Below are 7,516 nucleotides of genomic sequence, written 5' to 3'. Positions count from 1 at the left end.
TTATTATAAATTATATAGATTTTTTTAACATTGCAGGCGAGCGATGGTATCTGTGCGTTATATTTCTGATCATAAAGTAGGTATTAAAATTTATTATAAAAGGCGGCCTTGGTTCTCAAACCGTTGAGAACCACGGAACCCTCTCATTTTAGAGAGTAAGAAATGGAGGCCCAGGCAGGTTGGACTCTGACCACGTGGATTCGGGCGAGCTTCAAGGCGACCTTGCCATCGACCTTGCCATGGATAGCTGGAGCCCTTGCTTTCGCGCTGTTTACACATCTGCTTGACTGACATTCCATCTTCCGTCCTCTAAGAAAGGGTTTTTTTTAAATTGATGATCATTTACTTTTTATTTAAGTTGCACTCGCTCAGCCAAGTTCCAGGGAGGACCAGAGGTTAGGAATTAGCAGCAGAGGTTGTCAGTCATCATTCGGGGACAGTGAAAATATTAGGGGTGTGAGGTAAATGCTAATTTAAAGGTTTGAGATTTTCTTTTATACTCGACTATTCTAATTCAGTTTCCCACCTCTTAAATAAAAATTTCTCCTTCCAGAAAAGTTGAACGAGATGGCAGCATCGAAAACCACCTCTTTGAAAACTAAATAACACTGAGAATACGCTGATCTGAATACGATGAACTCACCCCACCTGCCATCCGCACAGACTTTGGTGGTGCCACCCGATCAAGTGCCAAAAGTGTGCCAAGATAGGTAGGTGCCACACTGGAATTGTGCAGGTTCTTGCAGGAGAAGCTCACTTCTTAACCTTGAGCCCATTTCTCTGACATTTACTTTTGTAGCACAGAAATTCTCTCCTTGCCTTGTTCCTGTCAGAGAAGGGACACTGGCACACTGGCACAGCTTCGCCTGGAACAGAATCCCATGGCAGTTTGGAACATGCCTGTAAGCTGAAGCCACTGGTATCCAGAGCCTCTCTCCCCAAATGGGCATTTACTCTCAAGCAGGCAGCATAGAGGCCATCGAGATGCCCTTTACTTGTGAGATCTTACTACATCACATCAAGTCTGGCCCCGGCTGTATTTCACCAAGGTCCCCAGAGGCACTGCTGTAATCCTGATTCTGGCACTTAGAAGTGGGATGCCAGCTCGATCGCTTAATCTTTCTGTTCCTCCACTTCATGTGTAAAAGCGGGGGAGGCTTCATTGGATATTGGGGTGCGTCGAGATAATATACACAAATGGTGAATAACACCTGACAGTAAACATTGGCTATGGTCACATGCTAAGTATTTACTTTTAAAAATAAGGAGATGTGGCTATTTGAACTGTAACTATTTGAACTCATTCTCTTTCAACCCTTATTTAGGTCACATTAAGAGCTTTTAGCCCTTTGAAATGGTGGGAGGGTTTTTTCTTCAAATGGTTTAAGTCTCTGTTCCTTAGAAATGAGTAAGCACAGAAAAATAAACTTTAACAAACTCAGCGAATGCTGCGTGCCCTAATAAGCCCAATATGGACAGCAGCCATCATTTCAGTCGATGAGTTCTCAAGTTTTAAACTTAAAAGCAAACAGAGAAGCAATCTACTAATTTGCTGATCCTTGAGAGATACTATCTACTTCATGGACCTCTGTCATAACGTTTTTGCTAACCTTAGATTAATTGAAATAGCCTAAATGGGATATTTCCGGTCACATAATTTTGTTCAACCAGAAAATAACGTGGTCTCCACCCTTTTCGGAGGCGTATTTTAGTATCGTCAGCTTTGTTCCCCATTTACGAAGTATAATATATGCACATCAGAGTTAATTTTTGCTTATGGTAATGATTTACGTCAACCCCGTACCTTAAGCTCACCTTTCATACCGTTTGTCATCACGACCATGCTCTCAGCAGGGGAAGTCCTCGGCCGTAGGGCTCACTCTGTGACGCCCCAACAGGGCCATCCGGGCCTTTCCTAGCTTTAAGCCAGTTCCTGGTATCAGCTTACTTGACTTTTGCCTCTTTCTCTTAAAGTCAATTGTAATTTTAAATTTCCGGTTTAATTACGGTATGTTTGCCGATGTTTTATGGCTGATTTACTTTGACTCCTCGAATTCTTTAAAACTGGTAAAGAAATTGAAAGGCCTTGGTCCTTGAGCAAAGAGCAAATCCGGCACCATCCGCGTTTGAGTTCAGATAGGAATAAGGCACAACATTTAACCTGAAGTGCTAAATTATACTGTCGGTTGGTTGGAATCATGAATCAGCGGGAACTTTTCAAGTCGAGGGAACTCTTTTCTGTTTCCGTCTAAGTCAAAATCTGTATTCACCCCGATGCATGCGGACCCGCCTCCACCCATGGGAAGCCCAGCTTCGCCTCGAGGGGTGAGGCCTGGGCGTGGGGCGCAGCTGCTTTCTTCAAGTGGCATTCGGTACACATTCGCGAAGTGGTGCGAACGTGTTCTTGAATCCATCTCGTTGGCGTGGAAAAAGGGGTCCTAGCAAATGCAGTTGCTAAGCCTCACGTAGCCCCACAAGAGTTACACAGAAGGGTGAAAAGGCCAGAGGCCCGTTTTGTAGTTCACGGTAGCGGAATAAATGGCACAGGGTAAGACGACTCTGCCGCGACAGCACGTTTTTTTATGTTCGTTATAACTTGTTATGACAGGGACCAAAATTGAATTATAATATAATCTTGTATCATACTCTTTTTCAATATAGAGACTCCTGTGACGAATGCCCGTTTCAGTTCTTAAGCTTACGGAGCATACCCTTTTTGGTGTGTTTATTGCGATTTTCTCTTTCCTCTTTCTGAGCGGCTTTCTTGGGGGATAATTTTACACGTCATAAAATTCATCCACATAAAGTGTACCGTCCAGTGTTTTTAGTTTACACACAGTTGCCCAGTCATCACCACTGTCCACTCTTAGGACATGTCACCAGGAAGCCCTGGACCATTAACAGTCGCTCCCCATGCCCCCTCTCCGCCACTGCCCTCCTGCGTCTGGGTGTCACTGCAGAGTCCTCCCTCATTGGTAAAACAGCGTCTCAGTAAATATCTGTCGAATGAGTTGACACCCACATACGCCACTAGCCGCGGTGGCAGCCGAGGAGTAGCCGAAGGGTCGGGGAATAGGCGTCAGCAGCGGCTTCGTGTCCCGACGGGTGCTTGCTAGCAGAGCCGCTCTGGGTTTGGAGTCACCTTCTGTGCCTCAGCTGTCACGTCTATAGAACGTAGAGAGCAGCATCACTTCATAGGGCTGTGCGAGTCACCGAAGAGAACACGGTCACAGCGCGTGGCCCAGGGCCTGGCCCGCACCGGGAAAGTGACCGATCCCTGTCCATCGATGGCAGAGAAACCGCTCGGCGTTTCCCCTGGTCCCCAACCTCGGGGTTCAGAGTAGCGGCGCAGCACTTCCTGTGCCATCATCTCCCCAATTTCCTTCCTCAAGAAAGAGTTCTGGAGGGTGACATTAGCACGCTTTTCCCCTCGCCTCACATGGCCGCCTCTGTCCTTGGACATCTGTTTCTTCTCCATGCGTTGACGTCCATTCTCACATTTGGTGTAGAAGCAAACTCTGTCCATCGGCTACGAAGAACCGAGCCATTCCCAGCATCGGCAGCGTTTGTCACGCCTCCCCTTCACCACAGGTGCAGAGACCCTGCCCAGGAGGAGAAGCCGCCCGATTAGGGGCCGATGGCTCGGCCTTTCGGGAACTAGGGGACATATTTGACTGTCTTTTTCTCTCTTATAGCTGTCACCTCCCCTGTCCCCAGAGTCGCCTGAGCAGATTTGCTGCGAGCATCTTATGAAAACGTGTCCCGCACAATTGTAATGAAGTGGTAACAGCTACCGTTTGCAGGTATCAGGCATTGTAAATATGTCATTTCTAATCCTCAGAATAACTTTGCAAACTAGCTATTTTCTCCATCGTACGGAAAAAAAAAGAATCTGAGAGAAGTAAAGAAACTAACCCCGAGTGATACCAGGGAGTAGGTTTTGGAAAGGCGGAAATGCTTAGGTAAATCTGCTACGTAAACGGGGGGCCGTCAATCCCCTGGCATCGGACTTGTGCAGAGAAGCATGGGCTTCGATTTGAAATCGCCGTTTGGCCGTTTACTGGCTTTGTGACCTTGGACACATTTCCCAACTTCTCTGAGTTTCAGTTCTCTCATAGGTGACGATTTGCCTCTTAGAGTTGTGAGGATCGAATGACTCAATACTTCTAAAATTCTCGTAACTGTTAACTATTGTCTTACTTAAATAGTCTAATGATTATGATCAAAGTGTCTCATTTTGCAGACTTAGCCTCTTGGCTCTTTAATTTTAAATAACGTCACATTACCAATTCAGAAGATGTGTGATTGTATTTGGTGTGTCTTTCTTTCCAGAGAAAAGGACATTCTACATCAGGGGCTGGCAGACTTTTTCTGATCGAGGGCCAGATGGCAAATAATTTAGGCTTTTCAGGCCATATGGCCTCTTGTCACAACTAGTCAACTATGCTGCTGCAGCATGACAGCGACCGTAGACAGTTCTCAAGCAAATAGGGGCAAATAAGACTTATTTAAGGAGAATGGAATTTAAATTTCAAATAATTTTCAAGTATAACAAAGTACTATTTCCCTTTATTCGGCTGTTTAAAAATGTAAAACCACACTAAGCTCACAGGCGATATAGTAACAGGCAGTGGGCCGTAGTTTGCCGATCCTTGTTTTAAACAATTCAATGGTTCTTTAAGGCTGATGAATCCAGCAGACCCCTAACTGGAGAAAAGCAATGTGGAGGAGGAAAGAGCCAGTCACCCTCTCAACGAGCTCTGTCAGATCAAAGCTTTCTTGATCACTCCTTTGCTTAACACAATTCATGCAACCCCTTCGAGTATAAATTTTTTATCTATGAAATTGAAGTAATGCTCTCTCTCTGACCTCCAACTTCTTCCTCTTGGCGAAGGGAGTTTAGTAGTAATTAGCATTGAATTTTTACCTTCGTGTTAGGTATTTGAATCATTTTAGTTCTGATGCTTTTATTGCTTCCACTTTGCAAATGAAGAAATGGAGACTCAGGGAGAAAATAACCTGCTCGAGGTTACGATCCCAATATCTAAACTCAGGTGTCTGATCCACGCTCCCACAAACCCTCAACCCTCTCAGCAAAATATAAATTTCACAAAATAGGGGCCTCGTTGAACTCATTCTGTGCTATCTCCCCAGTACGTCGACCAGTAAGTACCTAGTATAACAAGCATGGAATAAATGCATGTCGAATAAATGAATGGATGGATTTTCCCATGATGCCAGTGGTTCTTAATCTTTTCTTAGGTCAAGGACATCTTTGAGAAGCAATTTAAAATTCTTTTTTTTTCGATCACATCTCAAACTGAGAAACCTTGCATTCAGTATTTGGCAAACTATTGAAAGAAGATGCTGTTCGAATATTCTGAATAATATCAATTAGAATTCTTTTCAGAAGCACAGAAACAGGGTTCGGAGATGTCTTGTTTCTTTCCCTTTCTTTAGATCAATTTTTATCTTCAGAATTACAGCTGTGGGGGACAAGGCGCCTGTCCACCGCCCCCAAGCCAGCCAGCTCTGAGTGTAGCCCGCTGCGGCAGGCTGCCGCTGCTTCTGCTGCTTGTCATTTTCCTCCCGTGCGCGGCCTCCCCGTAAGGTCAGTGAGCAGGGTCGTTACTATGCAGGTTCGGCCACGTTCAGACGTCACTGGAGTTTCGTCTTCTCTCCTACAAAGCGTCTGTCGTTCACATGCCCTTACTGGCCTTGCGATCATGGCTCACCCAGGTGAACCGCAGGATTAGGGGTGTGTCGTTATCGCAGAATGCTGTAAAAACCAAGTCCGTTGCTATGGAGACTGAGAAACCGTGAACTTATTTCACTCACCTACTACTCCAGATCCACTTTCTTCCACTGCACCCCCCCACCCCCGCCAAAAAAAAAGCCCCATTCTGAAACCCGAGTATTTTCTTTCGCTGCTTCTGGGACAATCACTCCATTCACATTTTGGTCGTGGCGTGGCATTTAATTTTTCTCCACGGCGCTATTGCCGGAGCTCATGCAGCATATCAGTCGTTAAAAGTACTGAATCACTTCCAGATGAGTCGGTAAAGGGCGGCTCTGCTGAGCCCTCCAGATGCCCTTTGCTCCCCCCTCCCCCTCCCCCAGGCCCCCTGGCTCAGCCCCGCCCCTGGCTCAGCCCCGCCCCCGTCCAGCAAGTGCAGGGGGACGGCCTCCTGCCCTCCCAGGACGATGGCCTGTTCCGATCAGTCGGTGCCAGGGCCACGCCAGGCTGGAAATCGCCATGCGTGTATACGTACGGATGACTAGGGACACGGTCTTCTCTGTTTCATACTTTGCCACATTTCCAGTGTCTCCTTGACCAGTCCCTGGCATGTAATAAACAGCTGCTACCCGAAAGAAAACGAAGCGTGTTTACGCTCACGGTATCGGAGAAGTAAGATCGAAAGCAGGAGAACCCCCTGGTCGAGGCCTTGGGAACGACACCCACGAGTCGGGTGGCTCCGTATATCACACGGTCTCGTGGACAGCCAAGTGACCTTCCTTCCCTTCACAGCCTCGCTTTACAACATTAACTCAGTGATTTGCTTTTTTTCTAGGAAAGGTGGATATAAGCGAGGATGGGGATTCAGGTCCCAACCGCCTCATTAGTGACCGAATCCTGGACCAGGAGGTAGAAGCTGATCGCCTTGCATTAAGCCAACAAGACGCGGAAGCCCCCGAGAAGGCTCTGAGGTGACGGGACATCCTTGCTGGGGAGCTTTGCGCCGGCTTCTGTGATGCTGGAGACTGAATCACCCAGAGCAACTGAAAGAAGCTGCAAAGCCTAAGTGGCCATAGCCGGTCCCGTCCTTCACACTAGCTGGGCCTCTACACACACGAAGAGGGAGCGAGCACGGAAGGAGGCTTAACATCTGCCCGCGGAGCTAACGCAGGTAAGGCTCACCTGCACAGACCTGGGCATTGGCCCGTCTCCCCTGCCGGGCTAGGAAGCAGAAGAAGTGTGTGCATCTCATTGTCGCAGAATCCCCCAAATTCAGCGTGGTGCTTTGTTAAGGATTCTCTGACACTTCCTGCCTGTCCTCAGCAGCCACCTGTGAACGTCCCTGAACTTTCTCTGAAGCTGTTTCTGACTGCGACACCTCTTACTTCTTTAATTTTGCCATGTGACGTATAATCTTCTATTTGTTCTAAATCTGCCTATTCCACGGCTCAGGGAACACCTGCAACCACCGCATTTTCCAACTCGGTGATTATTTAGACCCGCGCGTGCCTTCACAATGCCTCCCGTCCTTGTGTAGCCATTTGCAGAAGAAAATTGCTCTTGGTCGGGCCCCGTGTTTTGGAGGTGCTGCTGGGCACCCGGGTGGTGGGCAGAAGCAACCTTTTTGGGTCTGTTACTCTTCTTACTGACACCAGACAGCAAACTAACCGAGTGGAACGAGGCGAGGCTGTGCCTTCCCATCTCGGCTCTCTTACTGTGAGCGAGTTTCTTCGTCATGGTCTGTTTCGCGCCATGTGCTTTGCGTTTTTGTTCTTGGCT

General features: G+C 47.3%; 1 long non-coding RNA gene across 1 annotated transcript; it reads left to right on the top strand.

Annotated features, from left to right (window-relative positions):
* Nucleotides 1-264: 264 nt before the first annotated feature.
* Nucleotides 265-6,999, top strand: LOC112469040. The gene is made up of 3 exons (XR_003042450.1): nt 265-710; nt 3,696-3,803; nt 6,573-6,999. It is a non-coding gene; the product is annotated as an uncharacterized LOC112469040 (long non-coding RNA).
* Nucleotides 7,000-7,516: the final 517 nt, after the last annotated feature.

Source organism: Pteropus alecto, unplaced genomic scaffold (assembly GCF_000325575.1).
Source record: "Pteropus alecto unplaced genomic scaffold, ASM32557v1 scaffold106, whole genome shotgun sequence".
Taxonomy (NCBI): Eukaryota; Metazoa; Chordata; class Mammalia; order Chiroptera; family Pteropodidae; genus Pteropus; species Pteropus alecto.
The sequence above is the reverse complement of the archived record's forward strand: the minus strand, read 5'-3'. Positions and strand labels throughout refer to the sequence as shown.